The sequence below is a fragment of the Acinonyx jubatus genome, chromosome B3, assembly GCF_027475565.1.
Source record: "Acinonyx jubatus isolate Ajub_Pintada_27869175 chromosome B3, VMU_Ajub_asm_v1.0, whole genome shotgun sequence".
NCBI classification, from domain to species: domain Eukaryota; kingdom Metazoa; phylum Chordata; class Mammalia; order Carnivora; family Felidae; genus Acinonyx; species Acinonyx jubatus.
This window is the reverse complement of record NC_069386.1, coordinates 127610049-127625129: the sequence shown is the minus strand read 5'-3', so window position 1 is coordinate 127625129 and position 15081 is coordinate 127610049. Positions and strand designations below refer to the sequence as shown.

Below are 15081 nucleotides of genomic sequence, written 5' to 3'. Positions count from 1 at the left end.
TATTTCCACCGTGCTTAATGTTTTTCTGCTTCTTTCTGTCTCTTGGCGGTTCCTTGAGGGCTTTGATAATCAGGGCAGAGGCAGAAGGTAGCTCTTCAATCTGGACCTGTCTGTTCTGAACTGTCAGTTTCACTGTCATCCTCAGATCCTTCCAATCACCAGTTGCCGTGGCGATGTCATCACCTACCATTTTTAGAGACAGACCCAGTGGCCTGGATCTTGGGGCCAGGGCAGACATGGCATTATGACTTTGATCTTCTTGGGGTCGAATTTAGGCAGCATGGTGTCGATTCCAGAGGACCAAAGAGAGTTGCACCTTGGCCTTCTCCCAACCAAAAGCCAAAAGCTCTTTTGCTTGTCTTTAGTTTGAAATTGAGAAAGACTTTGGTAGTGCAATATCTATATTTTGCAAAACATTCAAAAGAGTAAATGGCAATAATTAATTTGGCAAGTCTTCCTTGTAAAATTAATTATTGTAGGATTTCATTTATATTTAAATAAAATTTAAAAGGAGAATATTCTCTCAGCAAAACGTGCTGTGAGTTTGGTAAGTATCCTAACACCTACAGAGTTAAAAACATTATGATCTACAGAAAATAATCAATTGAAGATTTATTTGTTAGTTTATTCATTTATATATGTGGTATATATATACCTATGTACGTATTTATTTAGTAGCCATAAAGTTCAATTTTGAGGAAAGTTGCAAATAATTTACAAAAATATTAAAATAATAAAACCATGTCAACATGTATTAATTAGAGAAAATTCCACTGAGATATTTCTGAATGGCTAAGAAACTAAAATATGATTAAGACTCTGTTTTAATTGTAGAAATAAGACTCAAGAGCAATTAACCAACTTATTCTTAAATGTTGAGAATATCAATATAAAACCATAAATACAAAAATAATATTAATATAACATATAATATGTAATTATATAGTATACATTATATATGTACATATCAATATATACATGTAATGTAATATGATATGAATATGGATATCAGTATAATGAACTTTCTTGTTTTTCTTTATAATAACTAATTATGTTATGGGTATTTTTATTTCTGAAATGAAAACTTTATTAAGACTAATTTATAGATCTACCAATATATTAAAATAATTTTTGGATCACTAAATGTTAAAAATTATTTTATTATTTATTATAATTTTTTAAATTTTTCAAATGTTTATTTACTTGTGTGACAGAGACAGAGAGACAGAGACAGAGACAGAGAGACAGAAACAGAGACAGAGTATGAGTGGGCAAGAGGCAGAGAGAGGGACACAGAATCCGAAGCAGGCTTCAGGCTCTGAGCTGTCAGCAAAGAGCCCAATGCGGGGCTTGAACTCACAAACTATCAAATCATGGCCTGAGCTGAAGTCGGATGCTTAACTAACTGAACCACCCAGGTGTCCCCCAAATTATTTGATTTTAAATATTTTTAGTGATCCTATCCATTTTAAAACTGCTTTGCTTTAGAGAAAAAATAAAGTATCACCCCAGTTATTTTATACCTATTTTACAAGTCAGACTGTAGGCCAGTTCTGTTGACCAAAGATAAACACCTCCCCACTGAGTGATAAGAATTGAATGGTAAGTAGTAATTGGTATGAGATTAATACCTTCTTCTTTCCAAATATTGTCTATTTTTATAAAATGTGATTTAAGTTCCTGTAGCAGAAAACATTTGAAATTATTTATATAAGTATAGAAAATAGTCAAAACTTGGGTTGAAATCAATTTAGGTATAAACATAGCCAATATAATAAGCTGAGATCTAGCCTTGTTTTTCAATCTCATGGAGTGAGCTTGAATTTATATCTAAGATTCATCTTAAATTTCACTCAATCATTATAGGAAATGTCCTGATTTCTCAAAAAGACTCACATCCAAGTGTGAACACTATTTTTGGAAGTACTGTGGAATGGTAAAGGCAAAGTGAGTTAAGCAATCAGGAGGAAATTTAAAATCCTGAAACAATCCAGAAGAGAAGTGGATAAACATGGGAGAAAAAAATAAAGAGACTCTTAGAAATCTGGGACTTGATTGTTTGCCCTTCCAGGGAGCTTTTGTCTTGACAGTTAAGTGTGGATGCCTTTGATAATATTTTAAAATATGAATCTTTCCATGGTTGTGAGTTTCCCGGATTGTCTACAAACTGACAAACCCTACAGACAATTTATAATCATGGGTCCAGAAGGAAAGGCTCACTTTTATTTATCAGTAATTGACATTTCTTTTTCAACCAGTGAAAGGCAGTGCGATCATTGCTTAAGATCATCCCTTGTTCGGTAACAGAAGAACTGTAGCTGGGAGCCCACAATTCTCCCTAGTCATCCCCCTCTCTCTCCTCTTCCCCAATAAATAGAAGGTTTTCACATTATTCTTAAAAACTTGTCAAGGGGATAAATCCAACATCAACAATATATCTCAATGGGCCATCCTCAGTTCTTGAGGTCTTCTGGAAGACTCACATTAGGGCAACATAGCTTGTGGCTAATGCATACTTCATTTGCACTGCATTTCCTGAACATGAGAATGAATTATTGCAAGACAAAATGAAGCGAATTCTTCCCAAATCCTTGACATTCTGTAGGGGAGTATTAGGAAGAATAAATGAGTGAGATCTTTCCTTTGCATCTGGTGAAATTGATTTCAAGGATGTAAGAAAAGGCAGGGTCCTTTCAGAGGTCACTGATACAGATTTCACCTGAACCAGTTTTGGCTGACCTTTCTGTCCCTTTCCAAGTCAAACCTGGGGCAGCCAAATGCAGCTTTGTGAGTGGGAAAACAGTAGATAGCTAGGTGAGAAATAAGGCAAAATCAGACCATAAGAGCCTCACGCAAAGGAGAGTTTTGAGTCTGAGTTAGACCTGAGGAAGTTAGACCTGAGGGAGGCACATGATTTCTAGGTTGTTCATTTAGGTTGACTAACCATCCCAGTTAGTTATTCCAGGCTTTAGCACTGAGAGTCCCACATCTCAGGAAACTCCTCAGTTTTGGGCAAACCTGGATGCTCGTTACTCTAGCAGCACTAACATTTTGTTAAGTGAAATAAGAAAATATATGAGAATTGGTATTTCAACCAATGAGGCGAGAGGGGGGAAAGTATATGTGGTCAGAAGACTGAATGAAGAGGATGGGGTTAAGCATGAAGTCATAAGAAAAATAAATTTGCTTTCCGCCTACACCCACACATTTAATAGCCCATCCCACCTGTCTTGTATATCCATTTGCCAAACATCAGTTATCAACCATTCTGGGAAGAGTATAAGAAAGTTTATAACCAGAAGTAAATTTTGTATCCTGGATACAAAATTTATATAAATTTATATATATATATATATATATATATATATATATATATATGAACAAATGTGACACTATTGTCTGTCCTTTTACTCGTGTTTTTGCCCACAGTAACATTAGGATATGATTTAAGATATGATTTAAACATTATAGTATTTATTCTGCTTAATTTGATGCCACAGACATAAAATTAAGACTGCTTTAAAATAAACTCAATATATCCTAGGAAGAGAGCTATCTTTCAAAAGACGAGATTTAGTTAGAAATGATATAATGAGTATCCATATAGAAATCTGTGCTTGCATGCCTCTGTAACATCTTTGTGTTTTTACTATAGCTCAAAGTCAAATAGAAATCAATAAAATCATTCTTATGTATAAATTCTCTGGTTCACATTCTAAAACAAACATCACAGGGAAAGCACTCTTTTTCCCAGAGTTTTGTGCCTGACAAGGTCAACCTCTAGATGATGGTGGAGTATGAAATCAGGTTATCAATCAAAATGTTTATGATGCAAGGATACATACGTCCCCAAAGAAGTTTGACTATGAAAGGAATCACGTGCTTATGTTTTCCCTATCACACTATTTTAATTTTTTTTTAACGTTTATGTATTTTTGAAACAAAAAGAGACAGAGCGTGGGCAGGGCAGGCGCAGAGAGAGAGGGAGAAACGGAATCCGAAGCAGGCTCCAGGCTCCAAGCTGTCAGCACAGAGACAGACAGGGGGATGGAACTCACAGACTGCGAGTTCATGACCTGAGCTGAAGTCAGAGGCTTAACCGACTGAGCCACCCAGGTGCCCCTACCTAGCACATTATTTTAAAAACAATCATTTGCTTTTAAAAAAACAAATCATTGAAAATTGATTTAAAACAATTTAAAAAATCATTTAAAATAGTGATTATTTCTTAAGAAAAGTTACCAACATATCTTACAATATTGTTACAATATATCTTACTTTTAAAACTAAAGTCTATATTTACCTGCCCTATTATTTCAATAATCATGACTTTATATGAATCCCATTTCTTTAACACTTATGGCCATTTACTTGGTTATGCCATTGATAAACCTAATAATTTGTTAGTAAGGAAGAGCATATCTTACATCAACAGAGCAACAACAGAAGAAACTAATAAGTAACACATTTCTCCTATTTTTCTTTTTCATGATCTAGGAAACAGAGCTTATAGGGAATTATCTGGTGTTGCCTTCCTGCTGTGTAATTTTGAGTCCCTCTTAATAGACTCTAAAATATCACTGAAGCACCCTGTGCAGGAGATTCAAACTATTAAGGCAGGTAACGCTTCATTTTCCACCAGCTCTTGTTGAAGAAAGGTCATTGAAAGAAAAAAAAAAAAGGAGGAAGCTCCATCTTCCACAATGTAGTTAACATTTGACATTAAGTGAAAAATATCCATTCCTTTTCTATCCGGAGCATAGTGAATGATGTCAATAATGCAGCAAATGCAAACTATCATCCAGAAAACTTGTCTAGAGCTCTCCATGGCTACCCTTTGTGTGGGACAAACTGGAAAGGAACTGGGTATACCAGTGAGAGCCTCCAAATGCTCACCTTAAGTTTACCCCTGTCCCCTGGGACATTCGGGTTTGTCTGGAAATACCATGAAGGCCTGGATCTCTTGTGAGAATTTTCAGCACTTCAGGCTCCAGTCTCAGCTGGAAATCCTATGAGCAAGGTCTTTCATGTGGTGTTTGAACATTTTTCACTCCAGACTCTGAAAGAAATGGAAATAAACCTTGCCTATGTTTATTAAAGCCCTAGAAGGGAGGTTGAATTTCAAGACTCCTCGTTCAGAACGGTGAAAGTTCAGTTTGGGAGTGAAAAGAAATAATAAAAATTATTCTCGCCCTACCTGAGTTCTTCTTCAAGCTGACCTCCTCATTCCTAATGGGGATCCGTGATGCTGGCAGCATGGTATTTGTGCGAGTGATTATTTTTCCATGATTATTTTCTTTACATTTATTCATATTCTTCATGACAGGCAACGACAGCTTTTAGGAGACATAGAATCCTCCTAACAGTAGCTCTTGTTTATAAGCAGATCATATCCATCTGCAAATTACTGTATTCCGGGGCATTTTCAAAATCATATTGTCATTTCAAGTACATAAATGCAACTAAATATTACAGTATTATGCAGTGGGATACCATAATAAGAGCCAGCTCTTATTCCCAGTATGAGCTTTAACTTCTTAACTTGGCACATGTTTAAAGTTTAAAGTACTTTCATCTACATTATATTCATTCGAAGTTGCAGAATGAATTATTTTTATTTATAAGACAACAGAAATTTTTATTTTTTATTTTATTTTTTATTTTCTTTGTAGAATTCAGTGATTTATTCTTTACATAAAACACCCAGTGCTCATCACAACAAGTGCCTCCTTAGTACCCATCACTCTTCTGGCCCATCTCCTACCCATCTTCCTCTGTCAACCCATAGTTTGTTCTCTATCATGAAGAGTCTCTTGTGGTTTGTTTCCCTCTCTTCTCTTTCGCGCCATTTACATATATTCATATGGTTTGTTTCTTAAATTATGCATGTGAGTTAAATCACATGGTATTTGTGTTTCTCTGATTGACTTATTTCACTTAGCGTAATAACCTTCTAGCTCCATCCATGTCACTGCAAATGGCAAGATTTCACTCTTTTTGATGGCTGGGTAATCTTCCATCACACGTGTGCGCGCGCGCGCGCGCGCGCACACACACACACACACACACACACACACACAGCACCTCTTCTTTCTCCATTCATCAGTCAATGGACATTTGGGCTCTCTCCATAGTTTGGCTACTGTAAACAACGGGGTACATGTACCCCTTTGAACCTGTGTTTTTTGTATCCTTTGAGTAAATACCTAACAGTGCAATTGCTGTACCATAGGGTAGTTCTAGCTTTAGTTTAAGGAACCTCGATACTGTTCTTCAGAGTGGCTGTACCAGTTTACATTCCCACCAACAACGCAGGAGGGTTGCCCTTTTTCTGCATCCTTGCCAGTATCTTTTGTTTCTCATTTTGTTAATTTCAGTCATTCTGACAGGTGTGAGGTGATACCTCGTCATGGTTTTGATTGGTATTTCCCTGATAATGAGTGATGTTGAACATCTTCTCTTGTGTCTGTAGCCATCTGGATGTCTTCTTTGGAAAAGTGTCTATACTATGTCTTCTGCCCATTTCTTAACTGAGTTATTTGGGTTTTTTTTTGGGGGGGGGTTGAGTTTGAGAAGTTCTTTATAAATTTTGGATACTTACCCCTTTATGAGATATGTCATTTGCATATGTCTTCTCACATTCCATAAGCTGCCTTTTAGCTTTGTTTATTTTCTTCACCGCGCAGAAGCTTTTTTATCTTGATGAAGTAACAATAGTTCATTTTTGCTTTTGTTTCCCTTGCTTCAGAAGACATATCTGGTAAGAAGTTACCCCAGCCGAGGTCAAAGAGGTTGTTGCCTGTGTTCTCCTCTAGGACTTCGATGGTGTCCTGTCTCACATTGAGGTCTTTCATCCATTTTGAATTTATTTCTGTGTATGGTGTAAGAAAATGGTCCAGTTTCATTCTTCTGCATGTTACCATCCATTTTTCCCAACATCGTTTGTTGAAGGGACTGTATTTTTTCCTTGGATAATCTTTCCTGCTTTTCAGAGATTAGTTGACCAAATAGTTTGGGGTCCATTTCTGGATTTTCTATTATGTTCTATTGATCTATCTGTCTGTTTTAGTGACTGTACCATACTGCCTTGATGACTACAGTTTTGTAATACAGCTTGAAATCTGGAATCGTGATGCCTCCACTTTTGTTTTTCTTTTCCAGGATTGTTTTGGCTATTCAGGGTCTATTTGGTTCCATACAAATTTTAAGATTGTTTATTCTAGCTCTGCAAAACTGCTTGTGGTATTTTGATAGGGATTGCATTAAATGTGCAGATTGCTTGGGGCACCTGGGTGGCTTGGTTAAGTGTCTGACTTCAGCTCAGGTCATGATCTCATGGTTTGTGGGTTCCATCCTTGCATTGGGCTCTGTGCTGACAGTTCAGGACCTGGAGCCTGCTTCAGATTCTGTGTCTTCCTCTTTCTCTGCCCCTCCCCCGCTTATTCTCTGTCTCTCAAAAATAAATAAAAAAACATTATTTTTTTTAATGTGTAGATTGCTTTGGGTAGTTTAACAATGTTTTTTCTTCCAATCCATGAGTACGGAATTCTTTTCCATTTGTTTGTGACCTCTTCAATTTCTTTCCTACATGTTCTATAGTATTCAGAGTACAGATCTTTTACCTGTTTAGTTAGGTTTATTTCTAGGTATCTTGTTTTTGGTGCAATTGCAAATGGGATAGATTCCTTGATTTCTTTTCCTGCTGCTTTGTTTTTGGTGTATTGAAATGAAACAGGTTTCTGCATGTTGATTTTATATACTGTGACTTTGCTGAATTCATGTCTTAGTTCTAGTAATTCTTTGGTGGAGTCTTTGGGGTTATCTACAGAGAATCATGTCATCTGTAAACAGTGAAAGTTTGACTTCTTCCTTGCCAATTTGGTTGCCTTTGATTTCTTTTTGTTGTTTTATTGCTGAAGTTAGACTTTAAACACTATGTTAAATAGTAATGGTAAGAATGGATATCCTTGTCTTGTTCCTGACCATAGGGGAGAGTCTCTATTTTTCCACATTGCGGGTGATATGAGCTGTGGGTCTTTTGTTTATGGTTGTTATGATGTTGAGGTATATGCGATCTATCCCTACTTTGTTGAGAATTTTTATCAAGAATGGATGCTGTATTTTCTCAAATTATTTATCTGCATCAATTGACAGGATCATATGTTTCCCATTCTTTCTTCTATTAATGTGATATATTGCGTTGATTGATTTGTGAGTATTGAACCAGTCCTGCAACCCAGGAATAAATACCACTTGATCGTGGTGAATAATTATTTTTAATGTACTGCTGAATTCGATTTACTACTATCTTGCTGAGAATTTTTGCATCCATGTTCATCAGGAGTATTGGCCTATAATTCTCCTTTTTAGTGGGATCCTTGTCTGGTTTTGGAATCAAGGTAATTCTGGCTTCATAGCATGAGTTTGGAAGTTCCCCTTCTATTTCTATTTTTTGTAACATTTTGAGAAGAATAGGTAGTAACTCTTCTTTAAATGTCTGGTAGAAGTCCCTTGGGAAGCCTTCTGGCTCTGGAATTCTGTTTATTGGAAGATTTTTTTTTTAATTTCTATATCATTTATTTTGAGAGAGAAAGAGAGAGAGAGAGAGAGAGAGAGAATCCCAAGCAGGCTTCACACTGTCTGTGCAGAGCCTGTCATAGGGCTCAACCTCATTGTGCATTTTATTATTCAAATCCTAACAATAACTTTGTAACACAAGAGCAGTGTTATCTTTGTTTTACAAATATGTACATCGTTATGCTTCAAGAGGGCAGTGGTGTACCCGATATGCAACTAAAGAGTAAAACTTTAGAACTGACTGATTCTATAGCATGGAATTTTAGCTATAGTATATGCTGTCAGGTGTGATGGAAACAAAGTAGAGATAATGTGAATTTTCCTATTAAGTTTAGGTTAATAAAGCTGAGAGATCTTTCCAGGGAGTCTATAGTGCTCAACTGAAAATAGATGTTCATAGTGGCAGTAAGCAAGCTTATCCTTCAAGCTTCTAGGATGAAACAGAGACCATCTGGAGAAAAACAGTCTTTCCATTTTAAGTCAAGAGCATAATGCTTGGAAAATAATTTAATCTGGACCCATTTTATTTGCTACAATAACTTAATTATTAGATATATTTTTACATTGTACAAATCTTACTGTTCTTAAAAACCCTAAAATGGGTCCAAGTGATTATCCTTAATTAACTGTCGTTTTTACATGCTCTGTGTGCCTCTGAAAGGAAAATAGAAATATTTTTCTTAAATTACTCTTCAAGATTTTGCAGCTGATCCCAGAGAAAATTACTGTCAAATATGTAAGAAAAATTTAAAAAGGTACGAGATCTCTAGTTCTGGTCCTGCTTATTTCTTGTATTAGCCTGGCTAAATTTCCTATATAATCTCCCTCATTTGTAAAATGGAAGCAACATTAGATCATGCTTCATGAGACACGAGATAAGGGAGAATGAATTTATTTTTCCCTCAGAGGAATATTATAAAGTAAGTCATAATATCCACGATTCTTTTCTCATTGAGATATAATCTGCCAAAAAGAGGATGAAAATAGGTACCTTACACAAGGCTTGTGATGGAAACAGGCTACTGTGTAAGCCAGTGTGGCAGGCAGGCTTTTCATCCTCTGTGCGCATTTCTAGAATAAACATTCTCCTCTGTATCTTCAGTGAAAGCATTTTGACACTATGAAGAAAATCTAATGTTTGACTGACAGGATTCTTTGCTTTTCAATTAGTTTCAGCTGTTTTGGAAGCAGGCAGACACAACTATATTTTAACAACATCATTTGCCAAAGGAATCAAAACCACAATATCCATAGGGATTAAAGCTGACTTAATGCATAAATTTCTGTTGAACCCTTTCTTTAATGCTTCTTCTCACCAACCTTTTCATTTTAGCAGTGCACCTATGATCGTTTAATTTTTCGATGGGAAAAATAGGGAGGATGAAGCCATTTTGGAAACTTTCCATATATTTAGATAGAAAGTTAAAAGTGTATGGAGAAGTAATTCAGAAGATATTATTCTAAGGACTATCTTTAAGTGTTTTGTCTACCTCAGACTTGAATTCTCAAGCTCTGTAATTATATACCTTCTTAGGGGATTTATAAATCAATTTTTCTTCAACAGATTGATAATTAGATAAAGCAATAATGTAACTATTTTGTGAAAAATACTTCAAGCTATATGATTCTCAAAATAAGGAGTTAATGATATAAGAACTTACAAAATACCGTAGGCCATTTAACTAATGAGAGGCAATCAATCAACTATTTCTTCAACAAGTGCCTCTTCTCTTTGATTAAAAGAGTTAAACTTGCTGAGAATATTTTGAAATTGGGGAGATATTAGTGTCCCCTTTGTATACTAAATTAATGGGGGAAAGGAAAAAAAAACTAAGAAAATATTTTAGATGAAAGCATTGCAAATAAATAGTGCACTCGGATGATCATCGAGTATACTTTCCTGTGCCTTTCATGTGTAGCTGTGGGAATGTATTAATCTTTAAAGCCCTCTTACATTATAAATATTGCTTATGGCACAAATCATGCAAATTTATCCCCCTTTCATTACTTCAGAGCTTCTCAGGTCAAGAGTTATCATTCAGACAACATCAACTATTTCCACTAAACCGTATTATATATCTATGTCAGTTCATATTCAAATGCATGATGTAGCACCACGATAAATCCTTCCTGGCCTTTGGCAAAGGTGGTAATGTGAGGCCCTGTTTAGAAGAGAGGGGTTTATGGTTTAAGTGCACAGTTCCCAGGGAGTTAAGCAAATAATAAGCAACCCTGTCGACTAAAGAACTTTTAAAATATCAGGAAACAATGCCAATGGTGTTAGGACCAGGATGCCTTGAAGAAAACTGTCCTATGAATACCTATTAGAAAGGGTAGAATTTTCCACTCAGCTTTCAAAATGTGCAGAAAGAAACAACATACTAGAGCAAAATTTATGATAAAATGGAATGTAAAAGCACCATCTAGAACTGCTACTAAATAAATTTTTGAAACCTTCAAGAGTCAAATGTTCTCTTATGAACATTACTCCTCCCTGGCTTCCAAAGATGCACACACCCCTATCACATACCCAGTGTAGTCACCCAACTCCTTCATTAAACATTTCAAATCTGTTTAATCCTTTGTAGATTGTCAACTCTAAGAGGGCAGGGAAGCCTCCCAAGAATTGAGAAGTTGTAACTTAAACAACAAACAAACAAAAAAAGTTTAAAGCATTATCCAGTATAACTATTACGTATAATGAATGCTATCCTTTTAAGGACAATAATCTGGGAAGTTCATATACTTGTTACAATTATATAACTCATTTTGGGGATTATTCTTAAGAAGTTCCTCTAATTTATAAGATAATTCAAGGATTTAGGAGGGAAGATGGCGGCGTAGGAGGATGCTGGGCTCACCACGTCCTGCGGATCACTTAGATTCCACCTGCACCTGCCTAAATAACCCAGAAAACCGCCAGAGGATTAGCAGAACGGAGTCTCTGGAGCCAAGCGCAGACGAGAGGCCCACGGAAGATGGTAGGAAGGGCTGCGAGGCAGTGCACACTACACGGACCGGCGGGAGGGAGCTGGGGCGGAGGAGCAGCCCGCCGGCCAAGCAGAGTCCCCTAGTCCAGCTTGCAAAAGCGGAGGGGCCAGATCGAGTGTGTTCCAACAGCAAGCGGGACTTGACATCTGGAAGGTTATAAGCTAACAGCTCTGCTCGGAGAGTGGGAGGGCTGGAGGACAACGGGAGGGAGAGTTGTTGAGCCTCGGACGACAGAGCTCAGCTTGGTGGGGAACAAAGGCGCTCGCCAGCACCATCTCCCTCACCCATCCCCCAGTCAAAATCCCAAAGGGAACTTGCTTGCACCGCGCAAACACCCAAGGCATCTGCAGATCCATCCCTCTGGCGGGTCTGACTCACTCCCAGTGCCACAGGGCCCCTCCTGAAGCAGATCACCAAAGGATAAGCGAGCTGAGCCTGCCCCTTCCACCCCCGTGCACCTTGCCGATCCACCCCAGCTAATACGCCAGATCCCCAGCACCACAAGCCTGGCAGTGTGCAGGTAGCCCAGACAGGCCAGGCCACCCCACAGTGAATCCCACCCCTAGAAGAGGGGAAGAGAAGGCACACACCAGTCTGACTGTGGCCACGCTCACCAACGCAAGTTATTCAAGACAGCACAGGGGAAGTGCCCCGCAGTCCTGCACCACACCAGGGACTATCCAAAATGACCAAACGGAAGAATTCCCCTCAAAAGAATCTCCAGGAAATAACAACAGCTAACGAACTGATCAAAAAGGATTTAAACAATATAACAGAAAGTGAATTTAGAATAATAGTCATAAAATTAATCACCGGGCTTGAAAACAGTATAGAGGACAGCAGAGAATCTCTTGCTACAGAGATCAAGGGACTAAGGAATAGTCAGGAGGAGCTAAAAAAGGCTATAAACGAGCTGCAAAATAAAATGGAGACAACCACAGCTTCGATTGAAGAGGCAGAGGAGAGAATAGGTGAACTAGAAGATAAAATTATGGAAAAAGAGGAAGCTGAGAAAAAGAGAGATTAAAAAAAATCTAGGAGTATGAGGGAAGAATTAGAGAACTAGGTGATGCACTAAAGAGAAATAATCTACGCATAATTGGTATTCCAGAGGAGGAAGAGAGAAGGAAAGGTGCTGAAGGTGTACTTGAAGAAATAATAGCTGAGAACTTCCCTGAACTGGGTAAGGAAAAAGGCACTGAAATCCAAGAGGCACAGAGAACTCCCTTCAGACGTAACTTGAATCCATCTTCTGCACGACATGTCATAGTGAAACTGGCAAAATACAAGGATAAAGAGAAAATTCTGAAGGCAGCTAGGGATAAACACGCCCTAACATATAAAGGGAGACCTATAAGACTCGTGACGGATCTCTCTACTGAAACTTGGCAGGCCAGAAAGGAATGGCAGGACATCTTCAATGTGATGAACAGAAAAAATATGCAGCCGAGAATCCTTTATCCAGCAAGTCTGTCATTTAGAATAGAAGGAGAGATAAAGGTCTTCCCAAACAAACAAAAACTGAAGGAATTCCTCACCACTAAACCAGCCCTACAAGAGATCCTAAGGGGGAATCCTGTGAAACTAAGTACCAGAGACATCGCTACAAGCATGAAACCTACAGGCATCACAATGACTCTAACCCGTATCTTTCTATAATAACACTGAATGTAAATGGACTAAATGCGCCAACCAAAAGACATAGGGTATCAGAATGGATAAAAAACAAGACCCATCTATTTGTGGTCTACAAGAGACTCATTTTAGACCTGAGGACACCTTCAGATTGAAAGTGAGGGGATGGAGAACTATTTATCATGCTACTGGAAGTCAAAAGGAAGCTGGAGTAGCCATACTTATATCAGACAAACTAGACTTTAAATTAAAGTCTGTAACAAGAGATGAAGAAGGGCATTATATAATAATTACAGGGTCTATCCATCAGGAAGAGCTAACAATTATAAATGTCTATGCGCCGAATACCGGAGCCCCAAATATATAAAACAATTACTCATAAACACAAGCAACCTTATTGATAAGAATGTGGTAATTGCAGGGGACTTTAACACCCCACTTACAGAAATGGATAGATCATCTAGACACACAGTCAATAAAGAAACAAGGGCCCTGAATGATACATTGGATCAGATGGACATGACAGATATATTTAGAACTCTGCATCCCAAAGCAACAGAATATACTTTCTTCTCGAGTGCACATGGAACATTCTCCAAGATAGATCACATACTGGGTCACAAAACAGCCCTTCATAAGTATACAAGAATTGAGATCATACCATGCATACTTTCAGACCACAATGGTATGAAGCTTGAAATCAACCACAAGAAAAAGTCTGGAAAACCTCCAAAAGCATGAAGGTTAAAGAACACCCTACTAAAGAATGAGTAGGTCAACCAGGCAATTAGAGAAGAAATTTAAAAATATATGGAAACAAACGAAAATGAAAATACAACAATCCAAACGCTTTGGGATGCGGCGAAGGCAGTCCTGAGAGGAAAATACATTGCAATCCAGGCCTATCTCAAGAAACAAGAAAATTCCCAAATACAAAATCTAATAGCACACCTAAAGGAAATAGAACCAGAACAGCAAAGACCCCCTAAACCCAGCAGAAGAAGAGAAAAATAAAGATCAGAGCAGAAATAAGCAATATAGAATCTAACAAAACTTTAGAGCAGATCAACGAAACCAAGAGTTGTTTTTTTGAAAAAATAAACAAAATTGATAAACCACTAGCCAGGCTTCTCAAAAAGAAAAGGGAGATGACCCAAATAGATAAAATCATGAATGAAAATGGAATTATTACCACCAATCCCTCAGAGATACAAGCAATTATCAGGGAATACTATGAAAAATTATATGCCAACAAACTGGACAACCTGGAAGAAATGGACAAATTCCTAAACAACCACACACTTCCAAAACTCAATCAGGAGGAAATAGAAAGCTTGAACAGACCCATAACCAGTGAAGAAATTGAATCAGTTATCAAAAATCTCCCAACAAATAAGAGTTCAGGACCAGATGGCTTCCCAGGGGAGTTCTACCAGACGTTTAAAGCAGAGATAATACCTATCCTTCTCAAGCTATTTGAAAAAATAGAAAGGGAAGGAAAACTTCCAGACTCATTCTATGAAGCCAGCATTACTTTGATTCCTAAACCAGACAGAGACCCAGTAAAAAAAGAGAACTACAGGCCAATATCCCTGATGAATATGGATGCAAAAATTCTCAATAAGATACTAGCAAATTGAATTCAACAGCTTATAAAAAGAATTATTCACCATGATCAAGTGGGATTAATTCCTGGGATGCAGGGCTGGTTCAACATTCGCAAATCAATCAATGTGATACATCACATTAATACAAGAAAAGAGAAGAACCATATGATCCTGTCAATCGATGCAGAAAAGGCCTTTGACAAAATTCAGCAACGTTCTTAATAAAAACCCTCGAGAAAGTTGGGATAGAGGGACATGCTTAAACATCATA

At 37.4% G+C, this 15081-nt stretch overlaps 1 long non-coding RNA gene across 4 annotated transcripts in view; it reads right to left on the bottom strand.

The window, feature by feature from the left end:
- LOC128316094 (uncharacterized) overlaps positions 1 to 15081 on the bottom strand; it is a 91462-nt gene that overhangs the window by 51804 nt on the left and 24577 nt on the right. The window lies entirely within an intron of this gene.